Source organism: Leptidea sinapis, chromosome 42 (assembly GCF_905404315.1).
Source record: "Leptidea sinapis chromosome 42, ilLepSina1.1, whole genome shotgun sequence".
Classification (NCBI taxonomy): domain Eukaryota; kingdom Metazoa; phylum Arthropoda; class Insecta; order Lepidoptera; family Pieridae; genus Leptidea; species Leptidea sinapis.
Genome location: NC_066306.1, coordinates 4,925,748 through 4,952,580, shown reverse-complemented (window position 1 = coordinate 4,952,580; position 26,833 = coordinate 4,925,748). Strand labels below are relative to the sequence as shown.

The 26,833-nt window shown below is 38.8% G+C and overlaps 1 protein-coding gene across 2 annotated transcripts in view; it reads right to left on the bottom strand.

The window, feature by feature from the left end:
- LOC126976808 (uncharacterized) overlaps positions 1-26,833 on the bottom strand; it is a 194,315-nt gene that overhangs the window by 133,068 nt on the left and 34,414 nt on the right. The window contains exon 2 of one of the 2 annotated variants that reach the window (XR_007731985.1): positions 9,231-9,255. The exons of the other annotated variant lie outside the window; for it this stretch is intronic. The gene's annotated coding sequence lies outside the window, so the exon portion shown is untranslated. Of the gene's footprint in view, positions 1-9,230; positions 9,256-26,833 lie in introns of those variants that run through there. 2 annotated transcript variants of the gene reach the window in all.

The following is a 26,833-nucleotide window of genomic DNA, read 5'->3' as shown; positions in this document are numbered from 1 at the left end:
CGAGAGTGTAAAGAAGAAGAAGAAAAGAAGAAGTAGTGAAAAGTGGAAGTGTTCCAAGAGGAAGAAGATAGAAGAGACTTAGTGTTCGGTGCGGTGTGACGCGTTGAAGGTACCGCCGCCCACAAGAGGAACAGCGGCAGACCGGCGAAGTGCAAGTTCAGAAAAAGTGAACGCAAATAAAGACTCGTTCCTATAAGCGGAGTATTATTTCCAATCCCTGACCCACTCCCGTGTCAGTATCTACTGAGTATACCAAGCTTTGGGCGAGAAAGTACTTCACTTCAAGCCACTACTCGCAACTATATAAGATTCAAAACAAATTAAAAACAAAACAAAAAAACAGTAAATTCAGACTGACATGGAATTATGTCCTCCCCTTTGGGCAGGCGCTACTCGGTACCCGCCTCTCTCATTTGACCAGCTCATACATACACCAAAGAGCGGCTCGAATCATCGACAATCTAGTCATCTCCGAGCGGCTTGATTCTTTGGCATTGCGTTAGGACGTGGGTTCTCTCTACTTCCACCACATATATCACGGGGAGAGGTAGGAGTTGTTCAGGTTGATACTATCAGCCAAATCTCACCACCGCACATTACTTTAAAATGCGAAGTTATGATTCGACTAAGGGACTTCCTAGCTGAGTGTATACTCCTGGGACAAATCTCACAATCAAGACTGTTGTATACTAAAACTTCTTGCATCGTAACAAGAAATACATTATTTCAATCATCCTTGCTTTTTCTTACAGATTAACTAACAATTGCACAGTTTTATATTAAAAAACGTGTGGCCCTCGGGGACTGCCGCGGTGAAACTATTGCATAGCATTTTTTATCAACTTATGCAATTATAATTATTGGTACTATAGTACAAGTGCTTGGTTTAATGGTTTCTGTTATATACATAATGAAGAATTGAGAGATTGAGAATCTAAATTGAGGATTTAAACTATATGTGTGTGTGTGTGTGTATATAAAAGAGGGCTACTTTTAATATCGCTTATTTTAATATCAAAAATTTTGGTTATCTTTATAGCAGTATTATATATAAATTAACAAAACAAAAACAAATACTGCATTTGTGATATATTTAAAACACTTTGTATACAAATTATTCGAGTACAGATATTTACTGTTGTACATAGATGATAAATACCTATACGTTATACACCCTTAATGGTCACAAAATTATAATTTTACTCCATCTAAGTTGAATTTAAAAATAAATAGTGTTTGATTATGCGACATCTAGTGTCACTTTCATAAACTATTTCGTATGTCCAAATCGAACGTTGTATCTATCGAGTTTAATACAACATAACGGTTTCCGATAGATTTCGCTGATCACCGAACAATGGGGGGTCTACGTATAATTTGATATCGTTTTTTTATTCTTTTATAAAATAAATGAGAAGTTAATATTGTTCAAAATATTTTTATAATCTTAAAATACATGTAGGTTATTCATTGAAACTATAGGTTTATGGTAACTGAAATAAGAAACATAAGTTTCAGACTTGATATCTTCTAAATATCTGGAAAATACCGCGTCAATGGTGGTCCCATATTTTGTTGTGGATTCTTGTGGATTCATTTTCAAATTCATTATTTTCGAAAGAAAAGTTGTCAACCCGCTCTGATTTTTTATCAGCGAAGTTGATGTTGAAATCGCCAGCCAAAATAAGTGGAAATTTATTACCATTTGTACCAAGTATTTTCGACCCTTCTTCAGTGTACTCCAGTAAAGTGCGATGAATAAAATGCTCTACCTCGTCCAATTTTGGATTCGGAGAAATGTAAATAATAATAAAAATTAAAAAAAACGTGATAAAAAAATAAAGAAATTAAAAAAAATCAAGACGTACCCCAGGCTCGAACCTGGGACCTTCTGGCCACGCTCAAGGCCCGCGATAGAAGCTATGCAATAGCTTAAAACGATTCGATAAGAATGCCCCCACTTTGCTTTATAATATACTTGATTTAACTGATAATTTTGTAAGACAATATTAAATAATCATAAATTCATTACTCTCCTAACTTAAAGGATGGTCATCGGACGCATCTGTTGATCCCTGATGTTGCGATTGTCCATGGGCTGTTGCCTCACCTTTTTCCATCAGTTTGAGCCTCTTACCTGTTCGCTGCCTCTGATATAAATAGAAGGTATGGGGAAAGATTATACCTGATACTTGATTACGATTTCTTGTGAGAGTCAAAATGGCTGGTTTTATATCAATCAAAGTTTTTTAGCAAATCAGCATACCATAACAAACAAAAATAACATAATATATCTTTATAAATAAAACGAATAATCCATTTTACTTTATCTGGTAAAGGAAACCTAAACCTTATTCAATGTATGTCGCGGCAAACCATATCTGTAACATTATATTTCACAGGTATGCGGGCTTCCAAATGGCCTCCGTCTCGAAAGATGTGCTTTAATTTTGAAATCCTTTCGGTTACCCTCACGATAAAATTTGAGTTGGTCCATTAAAATTCTGACTGGGATTCGAGCCAAAAGCAATTTATATAAACAGTTATGATTATTATTATTTGAGTAGAAGTATTTCCGGTATGCGTAATCAATTGATAAATTGTTTTTGAAGTGAAAACTTGCCTATGAGTGCGAAGCAAACGAAAATTAAGTATTTTGTGTGTGAAACTGAGTCTTCATGTTCGGTATGTAATTTACTATAATAATCTAGCGCCACATGCCGACATTTAGTAGCATGCTTGTATGTTGTGTACTTTGTCTGGAGCACTCAGATGGGATAGCGCTGGATGAGGCCCTAGTGGGTCAACAGCGGTACCTGAGTTCTATAATGGGCTATAGCCATGGCGTCAGGTGGCAACCAGCCGTTAAACACGAGACCTATGAAACATTACTAGGTAATGAATAAAAACTACGAAAAATATTAAGGCGTCGCTTTCAAGTAATATTGTTGGTGATGGAACTGCAAATCATACTAGAGCTCCCCCAAAAGCGACAGCAGAGCTATACAGCAACGCACTGTGACAATGTCCAAACTACGCATCATTGTGCCCAGCCTGCCATCAGTGGGCCCACCATAGTGTAAGTAGAAAAATATTGCACAGTATTTACAAATTAGAGTATCTATTGAGTGTTGATTAAATTGTTCCGACGTCAGGAAATCGACAACAAGCTGCGACAAACTGAAACCATTTCTAAAAATCAATTAATAATATAAATTTTTTTATCTAATGAATATTCCAGCTTTACTAGTCACTATTTACTTTTTTGTAGGTATCCAAGAAGTTTGCACCTCATCCTCACTATTTATTACATGCCCCTTGTATAAAGTTTTATGGACAATAATGAATTATTGTATCACGAATGATCAAAACAGTTACATAGTTATGAAATATTTTCCGGAGCAACAACCGCTTTACAGAGAATGTGAAAACCATTTAGTTAATGGAAGAACGGCGGTAGGAAAACTCAATCATGCCCAAGCGTCGCTGTGATTTTTGGCTAACTACGTGTGATATATTATTGTTGGGTCGGGGGTCGTCATTAGTATGAGTAACTGCTAACCTAAGTAACCTATCCTGGAATATTCCAGATATTTTTATTTTCACGCAACAAATATTTCTTATTGGGTTATTTCTCATAGCTTTCGACTAACATATAATAAATATAGCTGAAATAATTCTTCACGATTTTGGCTATTCTACTTTTTTTATAGACGAGGAGGACAAACGAGGGCACTTGGTCGTCCTGATATTAAGTGATCACTTCCACCCACATTCTCTAACAACATCAGAAAAACCACAGAAGCGTTGCCGTCCTTTTAGAAAAGTATACGCTAAGTATTCATTTGAATCTATGAAATATGAGTTTCTTTAAACGTCGCTTTTATCTTCATAATACAGTATCTATTTTTAACAGTTTTATAGTTTGTTCTATACATTAATTCATTCAACCGCGTTAAATGAATGTTTGTCTTTATTTCTATGTATTTGCCAATTATTTTAAATATGTGTAAAGCCGATTTTGTTAACCAAATTTACGTTGAAGCCGTAAACATTAGATCATTACCAGTGGAAGGCTCCTTTGCACAGGATGCCGGCTACTTTATGGGTCCCACAACAGTGCCTATTTTTGCCGTGAAGCAGTGATGTGTAAGCATTACTGTGTTTCGGTCTGAAGGGCGCCATAGCTAGTGAAATTACTGAGCAAATGAGACTTAACATCTTATCTCTCAAAGTGACGAGCGCAATTGTAGTGCCGCTCAGAATTTTTGGGTTTTTCGAGAATCCTAAGCGGCACTGCAGTTTAATGGGCCGAGCGTATCAATTACCACCAATTGAACGACCTGCTCGTCTCGTCCCTTATTTTCATAAAAAAAGATCTCCTTATTACTTCATCTGATATAAATTTATTTGTTGAACTCCATTAAATTATCTAAGGGTTGTTCGCATTTTGAATAAAATGTAATCGAAACTGTTATGTTCCATAATATATTTCCAACAGAATCCTGCCTTTCTATCGAAAATACTCTCTATGTATCTTTAAAATATATCTCTGTCTAAATATCCAGGCGAATTTAAACACTTACGGCCTTACAAATAAACTTGGTTAGACCTTAAAATAAACCAAGAATATGCAAAATATTTACGATAAGTATATATATCTTATATAACTTATTTGTAATGATGTATGACTTTAAATAAGATGTTTCTTTCATAATTTAATAATCAACAAAATATCTTGAAAATTCTTATATTAATATTTTGTGTAACCATAATCAATTATATCATTAAATATAAGCCAACAATTAACATCAACATTTTATAATAATATCTTATCTTTTACTTTTTCTGTAAGTTTCTGTCATGTTGTACAACCATTTATATAGAGTTCGCAATAAATAAAAAAAACTATAGAATCCGAGTAATAAAACATTTGAAATGTATTATGTAATGTAATATTATATTCAAAAGATTATGAACCGTTCCAGACTCATATCGTTGGATGCAATATCGACGACCGCTCATAAAAGGGCCCAGAGGCTGAAGCGAATATCTTCAGCACGTTATTGCCCTCATTGAATTTGATGAAGAACCGAAGCTTAGACGATTTAACACAGTAGTAATCCTTATCAGGGCTACCAACTGACCTATCCATGTCGTTTAGCAATGATGAAACTATAAAAATAGATATTATATAATTTATACAATATAATATTTACTTATGAATATTGATACAGTTGGGTAGTATGTTTTTGACTGATTTTAAACTAATTCATCAACAATGATAATTTATTGATAAGTATAATATACACTCAAAATCATGGATACGTTGAGCTCTAACCACTCCAATCAAAAATTAAATTTGGTGATGATGTTATAACTCACGATGATTGCCTCATGCCAACGTCAGGGCCAATGAATTTATAAATACAATAAATATACTCAGTCTGGCCATAAACAATGTTACAATTAAAAGTAAAGAAAATATTTCATTCGAATTTGGAATCTGTCATTTTTATATGATTGTTCATTGAGTTTCTCATTTTGGCGCCAATACATTGTACAATATGTTGCGATATTAAAATGGAGTGGGGTGATAATGAGAACCGAATCACTGTGAGTGCATTAAACAAAGTAGGTATGGAGCCAAATACAATTTCTAAAAGAACACAATTTACTTAAAAGTAGCACAGCAGTGTAAATCTGTATTTTTGCGTAAACAAGTGACAGTGTAAATGTTTTTATTTGTCTGAATGCCAGTTGTCTCTATATTTACACTGACGAAAATAAAATAAGCTAATATTATGTGACCGGTTAAGTGAATTTGTTATGAAGTTTTTCATCGCATAAAAGCACAACAATTTCTCATAATTTTGATTTTGAGCTATATAGAAAGAATACCAGATTCTCCAAAAACTTCAAACAAGACCACAGAAGGTCCCTTTTGTGGCTTGTCTAACAAATGAAAAATATTTTTATGTGAAGGGAAAAATATATTTTAGCAGGCATGAAATTGTCCGCAAGTAGTTTCCACGGAAGCACTTTCACTATGTTTAAAGATTCAGAACATCACCCCAAATATCTAAACGATACTCGTACCTTGCTACTTGAATATTTTATCATGTTATACGTTGAACTAAGAATGGTTGTTTTAATAAAAGCAACCATTCTTCGTAGAACAGACAAAACTGTAATAGTATGAAGGAGTTGTAACTGAAACACGCGAAATGGCTGATTCTTACTCAAATTTAAAATAATACAACTATTGCAATTCGTCTCAAACGTCGAGAAGTCTCCAATAAAAACAATATATTCTAATACAACTGCGAATCAAACAGAAAAGTTGTATACTTACTAGGACAATAAAAAGTTACTGATATTTTGTATGTTTCTATTTATTTCTATTACTAACCCGATTGTAGTGAGTGAAGTTGTGAATCCTAGATATAGTTTACTACACGTAAGATAAATCAGAAACTGAGCAAATAGAATAGCAACGAGGCAATAAACTCACGATTTTTTCAGGTTTTATTACGTCATAAATGGCAAAAACTACAAAGTTAAGCATTTGGTCAGACCGACAAGTCAGCAAGAACTATTGACAATGAGGGGTGAAATAACTGTGGTTTTTCCCGTCGACTTTATGACCACATAAAGATTATAGACCAAATTGATAATAGTGAAATAGTATCCGTATTGTTAAAGTATCAGTTGAGTCTCTAATGATACAACAAAACTTTGGACATATTGCGATTCCAAATATTCGATTTATATAGTATTATATTAGAAATATTCAAATATAAAAAGGCATAAAAGGCATTAATTTTCTCAAAATTGATTCCTTTAGAATTCTTTTTGATGTCATTTCTAATAACTACTAGATACTACTACCGCTTCGGAAACAAAGCTGGCGAAGAAGCGGCGCAAGAAACTCTCCCAGCATTATTTTTTTGCGCTTTTTTCAATAAAAATATACAATATTAAACAGTCGTTTCTATTGCTATAAAATAATCACAATCTAGTGCCAGGCTGTCCGATCATTTAGATATTCAGCAGTGGAGTAATAGGATATACGACAGAGCCATTTATTTATAAAACATTTAAATTTATTTATAGATAATGCCTGAACAGTGGCTGGGACTTTATTATAGAAGTCTAAACATTTACCCTTAAAGCTATTATATATCTTATGAAGCCTACTAGAATTAGTTAAAAGCAATCCCTTTTTTCTAGTGTTATAATAATGAAAATCACTATTAAGAGCAAAAAGGTGACGATTTTAGTGTATTTATTTCTATAATAAGGCTTACATAAATCCGACTGCAATATGAATTAAATATAAAATAATAAATAACAAGGAAAATATATTAATTGTATTCAGTTTTGTAGGAGATTTAGAGCTAATTTTGGGAAAAGTTATAAATAATTTGCAATAAAAATATTTTCTTTATAACATGTTACGTTGACAAAAAAATATGTGGTTAAGGTAAATTTTCATTGGGTTAGGACTTAATATTGCAGGTTGTTTGGCGACATAACTAACCCTTCACATTTTACTGACCAGTTACAAAACACAAGAATGACAAGGGCATTGTTGATGCGACACCAAGATGTTAAAATTAGATGATAAAGTAACTATAAGGTGGTTAAGTTAAAGTGAGTTCAGAAGTATAAATCCTTGCGGTCCCCAATCGTCTTCCGCCGGGATCACTTCTGCCGTAATTAAGTAGTTCCCGGCAATCAGAGCAGATTTTATCTTTGCCACAAACATTAATTACAGGTGGAAAACTATCTGTTACATTCCTGCTGATTGCACAGATTGTCTGAATCTCCACAAAATTTATTATTGTGTTTGTATTTGAGTTATTTGATTTCTATGATTCGGTTTATTTATATTCTTGTATTTGATATAATATATATCACCACAGCAAATAATATGGGTAGGTACTTAGTTATTTTATATGAATATAAGGTGTCTTTATTTTGTGTTCACATGTATTATTTATACCTAATAATATATTACCTACCACTGTACTAACTAGCATCGATTGTTAAGGTGATAAAATAACGAAATACACTGGCCTGCAAAAGTAAGTATCACACTTTTCAAATTAATTTTTTTTCTTAACTATAGGAGGTTAAATTAATTTAAGATTAATTTAAGATTTAAGTTTTATAGGCTTTAATTCTTAGAAACTAAAATTATACATTAGTAACATTTTTAACTTAAAAAAGATAAACAATGAAAATAGACATTTTTGGTTTATTGTAAAAAAATTCAACTAAAATGTATTAGATGTTATTTAATTTTTAATAACTGGTATTGCCTCCTCGAGCTCTGATTACAGCTTCGAGCCGGTTTGGCATACTGAACACTAGGTTTTGGAGCCGATCTTGGGGAATATTCTCCCATTCTTCTACCAGGGCCTGCTTTAGTGCCCCGAGGGTAGTAGGTGGTGGTCTGCGATTTCTGACTAGCCTCCCAAGCTCATCCCAGGCATGTTCAATCGGGTTGAGATCAGGACTTCTTGATGGCCAAGCCATCACGCTGATACCGACCTCCTGAATATACTCTTGTACGATATGAGCCGTGTGCGGCCGGGCATTATCATGCATCAGCATCAATCCATCACCCATATTTGCTAAATACGGCCCTGTATACTCATTGAGAATCTCTTGAGCATATCTTTGCCCAGTGAGGGTGCCATTTTCTATGGCTACTAGCTCTGTGCGACCTTCTGAAGATATGCCAGCCCATACATGTACACTGCCTCCACCGTATTGGACTCTTTCTGAGATGCAGGCTTGAAGGTATTGCTCAACAGGTCGCCTGTAAAGGGAGAATCGAGACTCATCTGCAAACAAAATTCTTGACCATTCTTCTTCATCCCACTGCATGTCTTCACGGGCGTATCGCAGTCTCGCTGGTCTTCAGGGTTTCTAATTTGCTTCAGCAAGTCTTCTTCTCACTGTACTGTCACTAATGTAGTCCCTCCGGGTCTGAAGTAGCTGTTGCTGGACTTCAACTGCATTTTGGTGGCGATTTCTTAACACAGTGGAAATAATATAACGATCTTCTCGGGCACTGGTACACCTGGGTCTGCCATTACAAGGTCTCCTCAGATGGTGTCCAGTCTCTTCGTACCTTTCGCTTTACCTTCTGGACCGTTCGTACCGTCACACCCACCATTCTTGCAGTGCGACGCATACTGATGCCTAGTTCCAGAAAAGCCATGATCCTAGCACATTCTTCAACTGAAAGAGGCATGATAAATAAATGTTATGTGCTTTTTAGCATAAATTTTTAAAACAAGACGCATCGATCTTGAAAAAAATTTAAAACAGAAAGAAAAATGTGAATGGTAAAATTGTAATTCGGAAACGTCCACTTTGAAAAAGGAATGGTTTTGTTTTTGAAGTTTTTTTTCAGCCAATTCTTAAAAGAAGGTTACTATAAAGTTTTTGTGTACAAAATTAAATTCTCTTTGGAGTTATTTTTATTTCGAAAGTATATCTTGTGAACTTAAAACGTTATCCCAATTTTAAAAGTGTGATACTTACTTTTGAAGGCCAGTGTATTTCCATAAACTATTATGTCAACTGAATGATGATTTTATATTAATAAATAATGGCTCACTTATCGACCAAATATATGAAAACGCGCTTCTCGGGATACTCCCCAGTGCTTTAACCACGCCCGTAAGAATGACGCATTCAAATTCAAATTATTTATTGTTTACTTTTATTACAAATAGGATTCAACCCAATCGAAAATATATGCCCCAGACATGACAAGAAACGGTTACTTTTTAAAATAAAATTTCTTAATACATCGACATATAAACCAAGCAGTAGGCATAACAAGGCTATGTCTGTTCCTGGTTTTAACGGAATGATTATCACAGTTTTTAGAAAATTTGTTAATGTGCCTATCTACATATATTCATTATCAAGAATATACTCGTATTGAGAGGTGACAGTAAAAATGTTTATATATTTACATTTTTCTCCTTAAAATTATTTTGAATTAAATGTGTATACATTTACCTTTGTGTATCATTTATGGAGGTAACTTGGATTAGTTATAAGCAATTCCTTATTTTTCTTTCATATTATTTTTTATCGATCATTTAACATCGTAAATATGGGCCATATAAGGAAGCTCATGGTAGCTCGGAGGGCAATTATGGAGCCCTGAACTTGTTTTGCGTTGGTTGCGAAACTGAAGCGGAAGTGGGCAGAGCACATAGATGGCCGCTGTGGTATTAAGGTCCTCGAATGGCGACCACGTACCGGAAGATATAATGTTGGCAGGTCTCCCACAAGATTGACCGATGAACTGGTCAAGATCGCCGGAATAGATTGGATGAGGGCAGCGCAGGACCGATCGTCATGGTGATCTTCGGGAGATGCCTTTGTGTGAAGCCAGACGTGAACATCTTCCGGCTGAAATGATTATGATTTACAATCGTTACTACGAATTTTTATTCATTATATTGTACTTATCAAATTAAATTATATGCAAGCTAAATGTGAAATTCATCATTTTATAATAAAATTGTTGAAACGAGAACAATGAAAGCATAAATCAGCGGAATTCGTTTATTGTATTGTTAGGCCATCAAATGATTTCGGTTTCGCTTAACATAACACAAAAGGAACGAAATTAATATTTAATTGAGTAATAATGTAGTAATTGTGACCCATTATTACAGAGGGTTATTAATAAAAAAACTCGTCTGAAAGGCCTTTGTTGAAATATTTGAGGCCGAAATACTTTACGAAAAAAAATAAATTTAACTTCATGGGCCACTTTGGATAAAGCCATTTAAAATTGAAATGTCAAAATCAAATAAAACTTCATAAAACTTCCAATCTTAATATTTTGAGGCTCAATATTTTGGCACATGGCAAGGCAATGATAGAATCATTGTCATCACCCATATACACATCATAACTGGGAACTAAACTCTGGGAACTAAACTCTGTAATCTTCATGGTTGACATAGAAATTTAAAAAACGGGTCACTATCAAATTAAATTTTATTTTATTTCATCACAACTGGAAAATTAATTAAGTAGCGCCGGCTACTTTTGAACTCCACTAATTGTTACCACGCATACATGTTTCCTCTAGTAAGCGGTGTATTCCTACAATTACTCGTTCATAGTTCTATCTTGACAAAGCAGATTGTCACGGCTATTCTTATTACGAGGTTGACGCATAGTGTTGCTAGAGACCCCCTACAGCGAGGCTATTGTAATTTTATTTAAAAAAAAATAACCACCAACAGGCGCACCTGCATCCCTAATTATATTTATGCGCATCAATAGAAGTGGCAGGACAGAAATCACCGATCATGATCGTCCACGAGCCATTGAAACACGTGGAGATGCCACGTTATTTATTACATGCGTCACATTGTGATTTTTTGGAGACACGTTTCAGTTTTGAATTTCAGTGTTTTGAGCCTTGAGATAATATTTTTGCACGACAAGTACGTATTGACACGGGAGTGGGTCAGGGATTGGAAATAATACTCCGCTTATAGGAACGAGTCTTTATTTGCGTTCACTTTTTCTAAACTTGCACTTGCCGGTCTGCCGCTGTTCCTTTTGTGGACGGCAGTACCTTAACGCGTCACACTGCACACACACACACTGCATTTTTATCCTGCTTACACATTTTCCATCCCTTTTTTCTGTTCGATTTGATCCTGAACTTACTAGAAATTTCCATTAACTTTACAAAATCCAAAAAATTCCATACACTGGTAGGTGTATCGAACCCGGGTCTACAGCGTCTAAAGTAAACACTTTTCCGCTGAGCTACGAATATTGCTGACGGAGCTGTTGAAATTAACAATGTCTTGAAGTTATATATATATACTTCGAAGCGTTGCTACGCAACAGTATATTATTTCAGCAACATTTTAACAATTTGTGATGTTTTTTAAAGTGATACTCTATAGATATAGACCCTCACTTCTAGGATTAATACACAAATAAAATTTAAACTCGAGAGTTGAACAAAGCATACAAGATTTTATGACGATACGTCACTCGAACGGTTAGCTCAGTTGGTTAGAGCACCGGCACGGAACGCTGGAGGTCGTGGGTTCGAGTCCCGCATCGTTCATAAAATATTGTTTTTCAAGTTTTATTTGTGTTTTAATCCTAGAAGTGAGGGTTATCACTTTAAAAAACATACCAAATTGCTTAGATTTACAAGAGCGACATCTCAACTCAATTTCCTAATATGCAAATATTGGGGTTGAGCAGGTTTTCAACTGTAAAGTAGATCCTGTAGATGGAGCCACCACCTGACAGTTGAACAAAGCATAGAAGATTTTATGACGATACGTCACTCGAACGGTTAGCTCAGTTGGTTAGAGCACCGGCATGGACCGCCGAGGGTCATAGGTTCGAGTCCCGCATTTTGTTTTCAAATTTTATTTATGTATTCCTATTTTAACCATTTCATAAAATCAGATAATGAATCGTAATTGTGATATAACAAATTTGATTGTTACCCCGATATTATTATTGTGATAATTGTTCTTGTTGGTCTCGCCTGTTCTTGTAATGCAAATATTAGTCGGAACTGGAAAACTCAGTACGAACTACGAACTATACTGCACTTTCAATTATAACTTTACCACTGTATACAAACGACACGGTGCTTGTTAGATTTTTACAAGCCTCTAACATGGAATATTCACTTTGAACAAATGCTGTAATTGAATTTAAGCCAATTAATATTTAAAACGAGCGTGATGTGATTATAAATAAAATGTATTCTAGTCCCTTAGAGTTATTGAAAGAAATCAGTTTCAAATTTTTTAAATAAATGATGGTTCCAGGGTAAATGGAAATTGATTGATTTCTAGTAATTGTTCTAGTGTTTCAAAAGTGCATTAATGGGTCTTAGATATGTTATACGTCTAGATAGAGTCTCTTGCTGTTAGATAATGGATAAAAACAGGCCAGGCTAATACTTTAGTGTGCGTGACAAGCTACGTCTTACCCTCGCGATTTGTATGATACTTTGTGCAAGTGTACTTGCATTGCTCAAATAGAGGTAAACTCTAAACTCAATTTATTTCAACTTTTATAATAGCTTTTATAGTCTATCTACACCTTTAATGATAAGTAATGGGTATGATTGTTGAGCATTAGATAGATTAGATTAGATTGCAACCTTTTCCGTTGAAAAAGATAACTCCCTCTCTCTCCCTATTTCCCACCTCTCTATTTCTTCTAAGGCCTCTCCAACTAGTGAAGGCTGGCAATAATCTCCGCATATTTCACCCGGTCCCTGAACATGTTGAAAAGCTCTGCGACACTTGCGATTCTGGTTCATTTCCGGATAAATCGTAGGCATTAGGTAGAGTTCTCCGTACATCTAATAATTCTTCCTCTGGCCATCTTGCCTATTATTATCAACTGAAGAAGCTCCTATCTGGAGTACGTAAGCACATGACTAGTGATTTTAAACTTCTGCATACTATTATTAAATATTTTATACGCTCTATGTATAATATTATGTATTTGTAGTATACACAGGTATATTTAAAATAATATGCATGCATGTAGTGTATACCAAGACTTAATTACATGTGTCCCATATCGGTCGGAATTCTTCCGTACTTTAGACTGTAGCTATATCGAGCTGCCAAGTCTTAAAGGCTTTCATAAATTTTCATATTTTGCAGAAAATATTGGCACATGAGTAATAAAAACGGACTCAGGTGTGGTTGATTGCTTTTATCTGCCAAAACTGTAATATGTGTTCGCACCGTGATAACTTTTGAAAAATAAAGTGAAATTATTAGGTGATATTCATATTAATTGTAAATGCATTGTATATCACATTTATACAACTAACTACTTTATTTTGTTATTCGGGATTCGGACCCACTACTCTTGATTAAAGTCGCAGAGCTCTTCCAACTAAGCCAACCGTCCGCATGCTACATGATCCGTAAATCTTGGTATGATTGTTCACCTCTCGGGTTGTGGTTCATATGGCATATTTTTGGTAGAAATTAAATTTGTTTAACTATCTACTGCAACTCAATACAAAATTAAAGTACATTGAAAAGGAGCGATATAAATTGATCTTAACTATCTGCAAAATATTAATGCTAAAGAAAATAATCAATACTAAAACTTATAATACGGAATGAATATCTCGTTCTCTATTGTCTTAATCTTGTCAATTATTGAAAAAAGAAACAACTTTAAGGGTTTGGTAAACTTTGCATAATCTACCAACAAGTAAAGGCAAATCAAGGGCTATAAATAAGAAAAGGGCTACAGAACATACTCTTTACAATAAAGATTTCATTTTTCTTAGCATGCGCTTCACGTAGGTAATCCTCCTTTATATTTTACGGCAACTTTTTCAATTTGCAAGTAAAAATAAATTGTTCATTCTTTTTTATTTCATCATTGACCTAATGTAATAGTAACTTTGAATCATATAAAACTATGTAAAGTGTAATGCTACTTGTAGGAGCTTTTAACCTTTATAAGTAATATATCAGTATGTCAGAAGCAAAATTTATTAGATGTTTATTCTTACACCAGTTGAGCAATGTATTGTATTGTGTATATCACCAAGTTCTGACCCTCGTTTGGTTTATTAGATGCTTTATTTTGCATGGTCTTATAGCTTGTTTCAATAGATTTCTTATACATTCACTCAAATCATCATAATTATACGAAATATATTAATACACGTAAAATAATACACATTGACAGTCCGCTACGCGCGCGCCAAAATCGCGCCGATCAAGATATACCGCGACGGTGCGGGGGCACGCCGATTTTATTTTAAATAATATTATAATACAATGTTTCCATAATACATGAGAGTAAATAAATTCATGCAATATAATAATAATATTGTCACAAAAATTTCCTTAAAACCGCACTCACTCTTACACTTAAGACAATTACTGTTGTCATTTAAACAAAGGGTGTAATTACCCGGCCAAGTGCTTTTTTGTAGTTGCCGCGAGCGTCGACCGCGTTCAATGGTTGTTATGTTATACATTCCTTTGCAGTTTTGCTCAATATCAACGTAGATATATTGTGCATCATACAAAACATTACTACTCAATTTCCTTTTTTTTTTTTATGGAATAGGAGGACAAACGAGCGTACGGGTCACCTGGTGTTAAGTGATCACCGCCGCCCACACTCTCCTGCAACACCAGAGGAATCACAAGAGCGTTGCCGGCCTTTAAGGAAGGTGTACGCGCTTTTCTTGAAGGTACCCATGTCGTATCGTCCCGGAAACACCGCACAAGGAAGCTCATTCCACAGCTTCGTGGTACGAGGAAGAAAGCTCCTTGAAAACCGCACTGTGGAGGACCGCCACACATCAAGATGGTGGGGATGATATCGTAACTTATGGCGTGTCGTGCGAAGGTGAAATTCGGCAGGAATCAGGTTGAACAGCTCTTCGGAACACTCCCCGTGATAAATGCGGTAGAAGACACACAATGAAGCGACGTCTCTACGCAACGCCGAGTGATCCAGCCGTTCACAGAGCACTGGGTCCCCGACAATTCGAGCTGCTCTGCGTTGCACACGGTCAAATGGATCGAGCTGATACTGGGGTGCGCCAGACCAGAGATGACAGCAATACTCCATGTGAGGCCGGACCTGCGCTTTGTAGAGCGCTAGAATGTGGGCCGGCTTGAAGTATTGCCGTGCTCTATTTATGACGCCCAGTTTCTTTGAAGCCAGTTTGGCTTTGCCCTCCAGATGGCCACGGAATTGGCAATTGCTCGAGATTTCGAGACCCAGTATTCCGATACTAGGCGAGGCTTTAAGGAAAGTGTTCTCGAAGAGCGGTAATACGGCAAATGGGGTTTTTTTAGTGGTAAACGCGCAAACTTGAGTCTTCTGGGGGTTAAATTGGACAAGGTTCAACTTACCCCATTCCGCGACCTTCTCGAGAGAGGACTCGATAGAAGACACAAGTTTCTCCCGGCACTGGTCGACGTTGTCCCGAGAGAGCCCTGCATGGCCCGTGTATACGGCATCACCAGTGCTGTCGTCTGCATAGCAATGCATGTTGGCGGTGTCCAACATATCATTGATATGCAGAAGAAACAGCGTGGGAGATAGCACACAGCCTTGGGGCACTCCAGCGTTCACGGGCTTGGGATTCGAGCAATAACCGTCGATAACGACCTGTATGCTGCGCCCAGTGAGGAAGCTGGAGGTCCACTTGCATAAGCTCTCGGGAAGCCCAAATGATGGAAGCTTTGCGAGGAGCGCCTTGTGCCATACACGATCAAAGGCCTTCGCTATATCCAGACCAACTGCCAGGCCTTCCCCCTTGCTTTCAATAGCCGCCGCCCATCTATGTGTTAGGTATACCAGAAGATCGCCAGTCGACCGACCATGGTGAAAGCCGTACTGCCGGTCGTTGATCAACTGGTGACCCTCAAGGTATACCAAGAGCTGGCGGTTAATTATGCTCTCCATAATTTTGGAGAGTAGGGAGGTAATAGCAATAGGCCTGTAGTTTGCCGGATCCGAACTGTCTCCTTTTTTTGGGATCGGATGGACAAGGGCTGACTTCCATGAATCAGGGACTACGCCTTTTGAATAAGAGTGCCGGAATAAACGCGTTAGCACCGGCGTCAACTCAGGGGCACACATTCTAAGCACGATTGGAGAAATTCCATCCAGCCCGCTCGACTTCCTGACGTCCAACGAAAACAGAGCTCGCCTAACAGTTTTCTGTCGGAACTGTACTTCAGGCATGGAGCTCTGACACCGCGGGATGGTCGGCGGTGTTTTTCCGTTGTCGTCAAGAGTCGAGTTGGAGGCAAAAAGAGTGCAGAGGAGATCGGCTTTCTCTTTTGCCGTATGGGCCAGGGTGTCATTCCTCATGTGCAACGGCGGCATGGACGGCTGGTTGAAGTTACCAAGAGCAGCTTTCGATAACGACCAGAACTTGCGTGTTCCGGTCGGGTAACTGGAAAGCTGCTCGCCAATTTTGACGACGTGCTTCGATTTCGCACGGGCGATTTGCCGCTTAAAAAATCTGGAGGCACGGTTATATTTCCTCTTCAGAACTTTGCAGTTCGGATCCTTTGAGCCCAGCGCCGCAACCCAAGTTCGATACGCCTGTTTTTTGCAGTCAGATGCTGCTTTAACTGACGCATCGAACCAGGGCTGTGATCTGCCACCGATCGGTACTACAGAGCTTGGTATAAAAATGTCCATGCCTTGCAGCATCACATCGGCTACTGCAACGGCGCAGGCACTAGGATCATCCAAAGGGAAACAAACCCTGCCCCAAGGGAAGGATGCAAAAAAGGAACGCATCCTATCCCAATCTGCTCACTTGTAGTGCAAACGCGGCGGGTCGCTGGTGGTCTGCGACGTTGGCGTCGGATAGGCACTACACTCCTGACCAGGCAGTGGTCGGACGTTCCGAGAGGGGCGTCGACAGAGACCTGGTAACCATCGCGATGTGTAGTCAGCAGAAGATCTAATAAGGACGGCATGTGGCTATCCACATCCGGGAGCCGCGTCGGCGACTCAACCAATTGGGACAGACCATACGCCAATGCAAAATTATGCACAGATCGCCCTGCGTAGTCTGTGGTACGTGATCCAAGCCATTCGGCATTGTGCCCGTTGAAGTCACCCAAGACTACGATTTCAGCGGAGGGGATCTGAGCAAGCACGTCATCAAATGCCGCTTGAACGCAGCCCATGAGGTGATCCGTTTCTGCGTTACCACTATGGGACCTGTAGACACACGCATAGATGCGGACGCGGTCCTCTAAATCTACGCGGAGCCAGAGAGTAGACACCCTCAAAATTGCCGAGACGGCGACAGCAGATATCCTCCCTAACGTACACATACTCCGGCATGAGGCATGAAATTATGCTCAATTTTGTACCCGGGGTACGTTAAATATGACGTATCGCTAGGTCGAGATATCTGCGTCTCCGTAAGGACACACAAGGCCGGCTGCACCGTCTCAAGGTGGTGGTGGACGGCGTTTAAGTTGGAGTGAATTCCCCGGATGTTACAAAAGTCCACATTAAGCGTGGAGCGGGGTGCCGTGGTGTTGCTGCCCTGTTTGTCCTGTGACATACGTGGTACTGTGCCCTCCCCAAATTCAATTTCCTTAACAATAAATGTTGAAAATTTGACAATGGTCAAAAATATAATAATTGATTGTTTGATATAGATGTACGTGTTGATCTCTCTTATATATTGTATCTATGACTAATGTAGTTTTTTCACAATATATGGTTTATATTGCAAGTTATATAAGCAAGTTATAGTAAAATGTTATTATGTTACTGTATGTTGGTACTAATAAAGTAAGTAAACAAAACACAAATAAAAAAATGTTTAAATGCAAAATTCTCTATGATTTTGAGATAGACACAGAAGGCATAAAACCCAAATACCTAACAGTAGGTATAAAAATTACATTGAAGATCAATTTTTTTTCAAATATGATTCTCTCTGAGCACGTTCATTTTAACCGACTTCAAAAAAGGAGGATAAACCGCACTCCATGAAGTAATCCCCATTAAAATCCGTTCACTAGTTTAGGAGTTCACTGCAAATAACATCAGGACACTGGATTTATATTATACATTAAGAAAGATGATAGCGTAGCTCTTATGTAAAATTCGTTCTTTCATATTCAAATCCTTCGAGATCTTGCCAGGTTCTTAGTTATTGAATTTTCAAATCAGCACAAGTTTCTCATGTGACCAAATAAGGCGTTAATTCCTCATGTTTAAATATTGCGGCAATTCCCAAAAGATTATTTTATTGTTTTTGTTGGTTCAATTGTGTTTTGTCTTTGTACACAGACTTAGTTAACCTCGCTTCGCTCAAATATACGCCGCACTGAAGCGGTACGACGAGCGATTGCGGCATCCTAGTTATTTAAGCTTTGACAAAAAAGGAACAAAACAAATGAATGTTCATCTATATGAACGGTAATATGTTTATTACTACCGTAATATTTGAACAAACGATAAAAAAAACCGTACAATTATTTTTAGTCTTCATTAGGGACAGACATATCCTTTCAGTAGAATTTCTCGTTGTAATTGCAGCATTTGGCAACAAAATGAGCTATTATGGGGCTTGTGTTGACTGTCGCATCCATTTTATTGTGACGTTTCCATTGTGTACGTGGACTATATGCAATTTATAAAGAAAAAGCATACATTAATTTAGATGGTGCTTGTAAAGTCCTTAATGATAGTAATTTCCTCAAGCTGTATTAGAAAAAAATAGAACAAATCATGATAAACTATTTAATAATGCCGAGTTATTTACAATAATAACTAGCTGACCCAGCAAACGTCGTATTGCCGATATTAAAATCGCGATACAAAAGTAACTGTTGATCGTAGATGGGCGAAAATTTGAAGTTGTATGTATTTTTTAATGCTGACTCATAATCAAACAAATTTAAAGAAAAATGTCATAAAAATTTAAAAAAAAATGTGATGACCACGGCATAGCCTATAGCTATGGGCACATGACAACGATATATTAATTAATACAATATATATTTTTTGAAAATAAGGGACGAGACGAGCATGGCGACCAGCTGCCGGTAATTGATACGCCCTACCCATTACAATGCATTGCCACTCAGGATTCTTAAATAACCCAAAAGTTCTGAGCGGCTCTACAACTGCGCTCGTCACCATGAAATATAAGTTGTTAATTCTCATTTGCCCAGTAATTTCACTAGCTACGACGCCCTTCAGACCGAAACACAGTAATGCTTACTGCTTCACAGCAGAAATAGGCGCCCATGTCTTACCGTTATGGGTAGCCTAGCCCGTATCCTGTGCAAAGGAGTCTCCCACTGGTAAACTTAAGCTTACATAAATATAATCATGACTCCAATATAATGTAGCCAATCTATACAAGAAATATTTAAACCGGCATAGAATAACTTTGGTGAGGCATCGCGTTCAATTCTTTGCCCCTCCACTTTCATCGTCTACCATATTTTTTTTAATAAGAAACATAATCAACTCTACCATAGCAGTCAAATATCACAGGTATTATTCAAACAAAGAAAAACAAACAGAAATCTTTAGTATAAATCCTTCATACATTACTTAGTTCACTTAATTATACTTAATATTACTATACTATAATAACAATACAAGTAATGGAACATACAAGACATTTTTCTGGACAAACAACACCAAATACATCAAAATAATTTTCAAATATTCACAATGCTTTTGAAAATAATCGCACCACTAATCCCGTAGGATAAGTAGTGTTTCTAATAGTTAATTAAAATATTTTATTATTTTAGTTGTCACTAGCATTAAACTAGGCCTGTATTTTAATACTAGTTTATTATCAATAGTATTGACAAAATATCTAAGACGCATAAACAAATGTTTAACCTTAGATTAATATTTATCGCTCAAACTAGATACCGCACTACCTAAGAATAATAGCTTTTTTATTACTGCAACTATTAGATGCAGTAATAAAAAAGCTTGCGTGGCATCTTGACACTCAATGGCATCTTTCAAACTTTGTTACATACGCTTCGTGTTATTTTTCATAGAAATTAATAAAATACAAAATACTTACTGATGATATGTGATCCCAGTGTCTTTCTTATTTCTTGTAGTATTATTTTTACAAAGTTTTACTACGTAACCCGATATTTTAGTTTCAATTATAAGCAAAGTTTAACAGAACATGTGGCACGTCAACGTCACACATTGTTCGAGACTGGCTCGAGTACGTCCACTTGGGCGTAGTATTATTTGCCGCATTTTACGACTACGCTTGCAGTATCTAGTTGGAGCGCAGCGGAGACCAATCCTTAAAATAAGTGTTGAAAATTATTTGCACAATAAAATATCATGCTGCTGAATTTCACAACTAAACATCACGTCAAAATGTAAAATTTATCATGTTGATTCACAAACAAGCATTTGGCAAGAAACGCACTAGCCGACTGCAGTAATTCCGAACCGATACGACTTTGACCGGCATCGTATCTTTTGATTTCTTTTATTGGGAATTTTATTGAGTGACTGGTCTTTCCATAATAACGAAATAACTTACTATTTTTAAAACAAAACTTTTTAAAACATGTAGATATCACGAGGTATATTATTTGTAAAAGTTGCGACATTAATTTTGATAAAGAAAGTTCATGACAAATCATAAAGCCAAAATTAAATAAATAAAAACTATTCACAATTTTTGAAGTGAATACTATTTTTATCGCGTTGGGCACTTTTTCGTATGCGAAAATCTTATGGCACACGCGATACAAAAAAACAATAAAAACAAAAATATAAATATATATAGTTACACACTTTTTGGATGGGTGAAATCTCGTGAGTTCGCGTCACCGAAATGCTTAGTACCTATATCTGTAGCTATTCAGCTGACGTATTGTGCAACATTAGTGCTGTGTATATCTTATAAGTGAAATTGAATGGATTTAGTGAAAAGTTTAATGTATATAGAGTACTTTGTTGAAATATTATTGAAATTAGGTTTTAAACATAAATTGAACACTATAACTTAAGTGTTTTTAAACATTATGAAATTTTAAATTTAATACTGAATGTTCTAAGTTTTCATTTCTATCGACAGTCTACAACTTTTTTTCTTATGAAAATAAGGGACGAGACGAGCAGGACGTTCAGCTGATGGTAATTTATACGCCCTACCAATTATAATATAGTGCCGCTCAGGATTCTTGATAAACCCAAAAATTCTGAGCGGCACTGCAATTGCGTTCATCACCTTGATACTAAAGATGTTATGTCTCATTTGCCCAGTAATTTCACTAGCTACGACTCTCTCCCTGGCTGATTCATCTTACCTTTCATACCCGGGGTATAATTTGGAACACTCCTTTATACCACGGGCTGGCGTGTGCGTTTAAGTCAGGGAGGATGTCTGTTCTCGACGCCTGAGTTTTCTTGAAGGACAGGACCTATCCATCATCTGGCTGCGTGTAGACTGCGATGACCATCCGCGAATCTACGCGTGCCTGTATAGGTCCCATAGCGGTAACGCAGAGACTGACCTTCTCCTCGAACACATCCAGATGGCTACAGATTCCGTGTTGGAGCAGATCCCCACTGCAGAGATCTTGTTTCATGGCGATTTTAACGCCCACCACGCCGAATGCTCACGTACCACCGATCATGCAGGGAGATCTATTCACGACTTCGCCTTAGCATATGGTCTGACGCAACTGGTAATTGCGCCAACGCGAATCCCAGATATGCAAGATCATACACCTTCACTGATGGACCTTCTGTTGATCTCACATCCAGACGGCTACCTAGTTTCCGTTGACCCTCCTCTGGGATCGTCGGACCACTGCCTGAACCGGAGCACCATGCCGATCACGCGCCTAACACTGCCCCGCTTCTTAGGCTGTCGACGCGTGTGGCACTATAGGTCAGCAGAGTGGGACGAGATGCGGTGCTTTTTTGCATACTACCCGTGGAGGCAGATCTGTTTTTCGCTGGGAGATGGTGATGCCGCTGCTGACGCTGTTGCTGATGTGGTCCTGCAAGGTATGGAACTCTTCATTCCATCCTCCTCTGTGTCTATCGGTGGCAGGTCCCAACCATGGTTTGACCGCTCCTGCAAAATGGCCTCTCGCCAAAAGCAGGAGTGCTATCAGGATTGGGTCAATGTGGTGGTATCTAAGGATGTGAATTCCAGCGAACTTAAAAAACACTTCAACCAAGCCTCCATGTCCTTCAAAAGAGTTATTGCTGCACATTGGCAGAATTGGCGAGAGACTTGCACGCCTTCCCTCGGGAACTCGTGCGTTCTGGTCGCTCGCCAAGGCTGTCCAAGGAAACTTCTGCCAGCCAGCCATTCCGCCACTGCACAGGGATGATGACTCACTGGCCCATGACGCGAAAGAGAAAGCTGATCTCCTGGGCTCCCTCTTCGCGTCCAATTCGACTCTGGATGTCCAAGGTGCACCACCACCACATATTCCGCGGTGCGAATCATACATGCCGGAGGTAAAAATCCGGCATGGCGCCGTGCTAAAGGCGCTTCTCACCTTGGACATTCACAAATCGAGCGGGCCCGATGGCATTCCCCCGATAGTGCTGCGGACATATGACGTTCAGCTGATGGTAATTGATACGCCTTGCCCATTTCAATGCAGTGCCGCTCAGGATTCTTGGAAAACCCAAAAATTCTGAGCAGCACTACAATAATTGTGCTCGTCACCTTGAGACGTAAGATGTTAATTCTCATTTACCCAGTAATGTCACTAGCTACGGTGCCCTTCAGATCGAAACACAGTAATGTTTACACATTACTGCTTCACGGCAAAAATAGGTTCCGTTGTGGTACCCCCAATCTAGTCGGCATCCTGTGCAAAGGAGCCTGGTAAAATATCAAGTTTATCCGTTAGGTACACTTTTATCCTTTACGTATTAATATATAGATACTAATCGTTGTATACAAATACTCTCATAGTTGCATTGATAAAAGTGTATAATATGGGTTATTGAAATTTCAAAAGTAAGAAGTCTTGGAAGGCCAAGTTAGGATAATGATTGGTTATAGAAATCAGCCCACAATTAATAAGTAAATACGACTTTTTTGTATTATGGTACGTAGATAAACATCACTTAAGGATATAAAACATATTTATATCAATATTGACAAGTGTGATAGGGAAATAATGCACGAATTACAATAAATCGTTTAATTTCACCCCTGCGACTAGACCGATGGTAAAGCTCCGAAAGCGATTACAATTTAGTGTCACAAAGTGTAAATAAGTTTTATTAGAGAAGCGATAGCTAGTCCATACCTCATGCTCGTTAGCCGTTGCTATTTGTAGAATCTAGATGATCATGTCACCAATAACCCTACTCTGTTGTTAAATTTAAAGCTATATTTTGACCTGATAATAATATTAATTATAATGCAGGTCATGCAATTAACCGATGTTGGTTGACGTCGAGTCCCCAAACCTTAAGGAGAATTTCATCAATCGCAATTGGGACAACCTCAGTGTTACGGGCTTCGTCTAATTAACTTCCCACTAAGAAAATTCGAAATTAAAAAAAAATCGGGAATATATTGGTTTTACCCCGTTTATCAAAAATGGAGTTTTCATCAGACCTCGACGTTTTAAGGTCCTAGGAAGCTTCCCTGACTCTTCCCGCAATGATGTCTGTACGACTTGAATTGCGGTTTGACCAACTACGAAAAAGTTTCTTGATGTGATTTTTTGGAATTATTTATAAACATGTTTACCGATAGACTGAAAACTGCGTGAAAATCGATTAACTCATTCAAAAGTATTTGCGGTATAAAAATTAATAAAATAGGACTATTTTTTTTTTTTTATGGAATAGGAGGACAAACGAGCGTACGGGTCACCTGGTGTTAAGTGATCACCGCCGCCCACACTCTCCTGCAACATCAGAGGAATCACAAGAGCGTTGCCGGCCTTTAAGGAAGGTGTACGCGCTTTTCTTGAAGGTACCCATGTCGTATCGTCCCGGAAACACCGCACAAGGAAACTCATTCCACAGCTTCGTGGTACGAGGAAGAAAGCTCCGTAAAAACCGCACTGTGGAGGACCACCACACATCCAGATGGTGGGGATGATATCGTAACTTGTGGCGTGTCGTGCGAAGAAGAAATTCGGCGGCAGGAATCAGGTTGAACAGCTCTTCGGAACACTCACCGTGATAAATGCGGTAGAAGACACACAATGAAGCGACGTCTCTACGCAACGCCAAGTGATCCAGCCATTCACAGAGTACTGGGTCCCCGACAATTCGAGCTGCTCTGCGTTGCACGCGGTCAAATGGATCGAGCTGATACTAGGGTGCGCCAGACCAGAGATGACAGCAATACTCCATGTGAGGCCGGACCTGCGCTTTGTAGAGCGCTAGAATGTGGGCCGGCTTGAAGTTTTGCCGTGCTCTATTTATGACGCCCAGTTTCTTTGAAGCCAGTTTGGCTTTGCCCTCAAGATGGCCACGGAATTGGCAATTGCTCGAGATTTCGAGACCCATTATTCCGATACTAGGCGAGGCTTTAAGGGAAGTGTTCTCGAAGAGCGGTGATACGGCAAATGGGGTTTTTTTAGTGGTAAACGCGCAAACTTGAGTCTTCTGGGGGTTAAATTGGACAAGGTTCAACTTACCCCATTCCGCGACCTTCTCGAGAGAGGACTCGATAGAAGACACAAGTTTCTCCCGGCACTGGTCGACGTTTTCCCGAGAGAGACCTGCATGGCCCGTGTATACGGTATCACCAGTGCTGTCGTCTGCATAGCAATGCATGTTGGCGGTGTCCAACATATCATTGATATGCAGAAGAAACAGCGTGGGAGATAGCACACAGCCTTGGGGCACTACAGCGTTCACGGGCTTGGGATTCGAGCAATAACCGTCGATAACGACCTGTATGCTGCGCCCAGTGAGGAAGCTGGACGTCCACTTGCATAAGCTCTCGGGAAGCCCAAATGATGGAAGCTTTGCGAGGAGCGCCTTGTGCCATACACGATCAAAGGCCTTCGCTATATCCAGACCAACTGCCAGGCCTTCCCCCTTGCTTTCAATAGCCGCCGCCCATCTATGTGTTAGGTATACCAGAAGATCGCCAGTCGACCGATCATGGCGAAAGCCGTACTGCCGGTCGTTGATCAACTGGTGACCCTCAAGGTATACCAAGAGCTGGCGGTTAATTATGCTCTCCATAATTTTGGAGAGTAGGGAGCTAATAGCAATAGGCCTGTAGTTTGCCGGATCCGAACTGTCTCCTTTTTTTTTGGATCGGATGGACAAGGGCTGACTTCCATGAATCAGGGACTACGCCTTTTGAATAAGAGTGCCGGAATAAACGCGTTAGCACCGGCGTCAACTCAGGGGCACACGTTCTAAGCACGATTGGAGAAATGCCATCCAGCCCGCTCGACTTCCTGACGTCCAACGAAAACAGAGCTGGCCTAACAGTTTTCTGTCGGAACTGTACTTCAGGCATGGAGCTCTGACACGGCGGGATGGTCGGCGGTGTTTTTCCGTTGTCGTCAAGAGTCGAGTTGGAGGCAAAAAGAGTGCACAGGAGATCGGCTTTCTCTTTTGCCGTATGGGCCAGGGTGTCATTCCTCATGTGCAACGGCGGCATGAACGGCTGGTTGAAGTTACCAAGAGCAGCTTTCGACAACGACCAGAACTTGCGTGTTCCGGTCGGGTAACTGGAAAGCTGCTCGCCAATTTTGACGACGTGCTTCGATTTCGCACGGGCGATTTGCCGCTTAAAAAATCTGGAGGCACGGTTATATTTCCTCTTCAGAACTTTGCAGTTCGGATCCTTTGAGCCCAGCGCCGCAACCCAAGTTCGATACGCCTGTTTTTTGCAGACAGATGCTGCTTTAACTGACGCATCGAACCAGGGCTGTGATCTGCCACCGATCGGTACTACAGAGCTTGGTATAAAAATATCCATGCCCTGCAGTATCAGATCGGCTACTGCAACGGCGCAGGCACTAGGATCATCCGAAGGGAAACAAACCCTGCCCCAAGGGTAGGATGCAAAAAAGGAACGCATCCTATCCCAATCTGCTGACTTGTAGTGCCAAACGCGGCGGGTCGCTGGTGGTCTGCGACGTTGGCGTCGGATAGGCACTACACTCCTGACCAGGCAATGGTCGGACGTTCCGAGAGGGGCGTCGACAGAGACCTGGTAACCATCGGGATGTGTAGTCAGCAGAAGATCTAATAAGGACGGCATGTGGCTATCCACATCCGGGAGCCG